Here is a 4503-nt window from a genome sequence, read left to right on the forward strand (position 1 = left end):
CAGATCTGAAGGATATGCTGCAGCGAGTGAGTTAGCCTTTAAAGTGAGCTCACTGTTGGACATATTGTCAGGCATGAAAAGAACATCAAATAGCTCAGTTAAGTGTGTGTATGCATTCAAACTGCTTGAAATTGCTTGTCTTAAATTTAAATAATTGCAAAATTGCTAAATTAATTTGTGTCTCTGCGCTTAAGAGAAATTGAACATAATAATTTTGAAAAAATACAAATTCAGAAACATTAAGTAAGGGCCTGAATCGCATATTTGCAACAAAACGTCTGTTATGAAATATGGTAGCTTGCCTGGCAATTTGTAGGTCCCTAGAAAGTCAAGGAGCCATGGTAAACGACTTCTATGGAAGTCAAGGGCCCTCTAATGGTTTGCCCTGCTCTTTTCTAGGGCCCCCTGGTATGGGCTCTCATAACCAGGGCCCTCTAAAAATATGCCCCCCTCTTTCCTAGGACCCCTAATAGCCAGAAGTCAGAGTCAGAGTCAGAGAGTCAGAGAGGTTTTATTGTCATTTCAGCTACATACAAGTACATATTGAAACGAAACAGCGTTCCTCTAGGATCACGGTGTAACATGGTACAAAAAGTGCAAGACAATACAAAACACTGTAAATACAACAATAAATACAAAAAATCCTATAATAAATAACTACAAAAGATATTCCTAATTATCCCTAATATAAACAAGTAATTAGAAGACAGGACTAAAGACAAGTGTTAGTACATGATGGTGAATAGATGGTACAATGGTTCATGAGGTAGTGACGTTGTACATTAGCAGCGTAAAATTGGCAATGCCGATAAGGTGCCTAAAAAGTAAATAAGGTACAAAAATACAAGTAAGGTGCAGAAATTACTTGTGCAGTTCCAGGAGGTGTGCAAAAAATGCAAGTAACATAGTCAATACAGATCAGTGTGTGGCAGCAGAAAATTTCCGGAGGAAATTGTTACAGTACTGAGTTGAGGAGTCTGATTGCTTGTGGGATAAAACTGTTACACAGTCTGGTTGTGTTAGTCCGGATGCTGCAGTATCGTCTCCCAGACGGGAGCAGAGTAAAAAGTCCATGTGATGGATGGGTTGGATCGTCCACAATGCTGAGAGCTTTGCGGATGCAGCGGGTGTTAAAAATGTCCGTGAGAGATGGAAGAGCGACCCCGATGATCTTTTCAGCTGTCCTCACTACTCGCTGTAGAGTCCTGCGGTCCGACGCAGTACAATTTCCGAACCAGACAGTGATGCAGCCGCTCAGGATGCTCTCGATTGTTCCTCTGTAGAACGTGGTGAGAATGGGGGGTGGCAGATGAGCTTTCCTCAGTCTTCTTAAAAAGTAGAGACGCTGCTGGGCTTTCTTGGTGATAGAACTGGTGTTGAGGGTCCAGGTGAGATTCTCCTCCAGATGAACACCGAGAAATTTGGTGCTCTTGACGATCTCAACAGATGAGCCGTCGATGTGCAGTGGGGAGTGGTCCCTTAGTGTCTTTCTAAAGTCAATGACCATCTCTTTGGTTTTATCCACGTTCAGAGACAGGTTGTTGACTTGGCACCAGTCCGTTAGATGTTGTATCTCCTGTCTGTACGCTGACTCATCGTTGTTGCTGATGAGTCCCACCACAGTTGTGTCGTCTGCAAACTTAACGATGGAATTCGAGCTGTGCATTGCTGTACAGTCGTGCGTAAGCAGAGTAAACAGCAGTGGACTGAGCACACAGCCTTGGGGAGCGCCGGTGCTCAGTGTGGTGGTGCTGGAGGTGTTCTTACCGATCCGGACGGACTGAGGTCTCTCAGTCAAGAAATCCAGGATCCAGTTGCAGAGAGAGGTGTTCAGGCCCAGCGTGCTCAGCTTTCCAATTAGATGCTGAGGAATGATGGTGTTGAATGCTGAGCTAAAGTCTATGAACAGCATCCTGACGTAAGTGTTCTTTCTGTCCAGGTGTGTAGAAGCCAGGTGGAGTGTAGTGGATATGGCGTCGTCCGTTGAGCGGTTAGGACGGTACGCAAACTGCAGTGGGTCCATGGTGGGAGGCAGTAGGGTCTTAATATGCCTCATGACTAGTTTCTCGAAGCACTTCATGATGATAGGCGTGAGTGCTACGGGACGATAGTCATTGAAGCATGACACAGATGACTTCTTTGGCACGGGTACGATGGTGGTCGTCTTGAGGCACGTTGGAACGATGGCGCTGCTCAGGGAGATGTTGAAGATGTCAGTGAATACATCTGCCAGCTGGTCTGCACATCCTTTGAGCACTCGGCCAGGAATGTTGTCTGGTCCAGAAGCTTTCCGTGGGTTGACTCTGTGCAGAGTTCTCCTTACGTCCGCTGTAGTGAGACGAAGCACCTGGTCGTCACAAGGTGGGATCATCTTCCTCGCCAACATGTTGTTCTGCGCCTCGAACCAAGCGTAGAAGTCATTCAGCGCATCTGGAAGGGAGGCATCACTGTCACAGACGGGTGGAGTCGTCCTGTAGTTGGTGATGGCCTGGATGCCCTGCCACAAGCGCCGTGTGTCACCGCTGTTCTGGAAGTGGCTGTGGATGTTCTGGCCGTGTGCGCGCTTTGCTTCTCAGATTGCCCGGGACAGTCTGGCTCTCGCTGTTCTCAGAGCCGGCTGGTCACCTGCTTTAAAAGCGGAGTCTCGGGCCCTCAGTAGTGCACGCACCTCTGGAGTCATCCACGGCTTCTGGTTGGGTCTGGAAGTGATGGTTCTAGTGGTAGTGACGTCCTCAATGCATTTGCTGATGTAGCAGGTCACTGAAGTCGTGTACTCCTAGAGGAGTGTAATCGCCGTATGTTGCAGCCTCCCTAAACATGTCCCAGTCAGTGCACTCAAAACAGTCCTGAAGAGCAGAGATGGATCCTTCTGGCCAGGTTTTCACCTGTTTCTGTACAGGTCGAAGTCGAAGTCAGAGCAGTGCCACAACACCTCATCCATTTTCATAAGGGGCCCAAAAGCATGGCTAGGGCCCAAAAGCATGGCTAGGGCCCCCAAAAGCATGGCTAGAGCCCAAAAGCATGGCTAGGGGCCCCAAAAGCATGGCTAGGGGCCCCAAAAGCATGGCTAGGGCCCCCAAGAGGCCCTGGGGTCAAAGTCCCTAATAGTCAGAGGATCCTTAAAATGGAGGGCCCTCGGAAATAAAAATATATTGTATCATAAATGTTGATAGGCATCGCAAAATGTTTTGGGCCAGGGCCCCCCCGGGGCCCCCTGACCTCAAGGGCCCCTGGGCGCTGGCCCCACTGGCCCGGTCAGTAATCCAGCCATGGTAGTATGTAGTATTGTAGTATTCAGTATGGTAGTATGTAGTATTGTAGTATTCAGTATGGTAGTATTGTAGTATTCAGTATGGTAGTATGTGGTATTGTGGTATTCAGTATGGTAGTATGTAGTATTGTAGTATTCAGTATGGTAGTATGTAGTATTGTGGTATTCAGTATGGTAGTATGTAGTATTGTAGTATTCAGTATGGTAGTATGTGGTATTGTAGTATTCAGTATGGTAGTATGTAGTATTGTGGTATTCAGTATGGTAGTATTGTAGTATTCAGTATGGTAGTATGTGGTATTGTGGTATTCAGTATGGTAGTATGTAGTATTGTAGTATTCAGTATGGTAGTATTGTAGTATTCAGTATGGTAGTATTGTAGTATTCAGTATGGTAGTATGTAGTATTGTAGTATTCAGTATGGTAGTATTGTAGTATTCAGTATGGTAGTATGTGGTATTGTGGTATTCAGTATGGTAGTATGTAGTATTGTAGTATTCAGTATGGTAGTATGTAGTATTGTGGTATTCAGTATGGTAGTATGTAGTATTGTAGTATTCAGTATGGTAGTATGTGGTATTGTAGTATTCAGTATGGTAGTATGTAGTATTGTGGTATTCAGTATGGTAGTATTGTAGTATTCAGTATGGTAGTATGTGGTATTGTGGTATTCAGTATGGTAGTATGTAGTATTGTAGTATTCAGTATGGTAGTATGTGGTATTGTAGTATTCAGTATGGTAGTATGTAGTATTGTAGTATTCAGTATGGTAGTATTGTAGTATTCAGTATGGTAGTATGTGGTATTGTGGTATTCAGTATGGTAGTATGTAGTATTGTAGTATTCAGTATGGTAGTATGTAGTATTGTGGTATTCAGTATGGTAGTATGTAGTATTGTAGTATTCAGTATGGTAGTATGTGGTATTGTAGTATTCAGTATGGTAGTATTGTAGTATTCAGTATGGTAGTATGTGGTATTGTGGTATTCAGTATGGTAGTATGTAGTATTGTAGTATTCAGTAAGGTAGTATGTGGTATTGTAGTATTCAGTATGGTAGTATTGTAGTATTCAGTATGGTAGTATTGTAGTATTCAGTATGGTAGTATTGTAGTATTCAGTATGGTAGTATGTGGTATGTGTATGCAGTGTGCCTGTTCAAACACTACTGAACTGACAGGAAGAGGAGGAGAAGTAAACAGCGAGAGAGAGAGAGAGAGAGAGAGAGAAGAG

Source organism: Trichomycterus rosablanca, chromosome 2, assembly GCF_030014385.1.
Source record: "Trichomycterus rosablanca isolate fTriRos1 chromosome 2, fTriRos1.hap1, whole genome shotgun sequence".
Taxonomy (NCBI): Eukaryota; Metazoa; Chordata; class Actinopteri; order Siluriformes; family Trichomycteridae; genus Trichomycterus; species Trichomycterus rosablanca.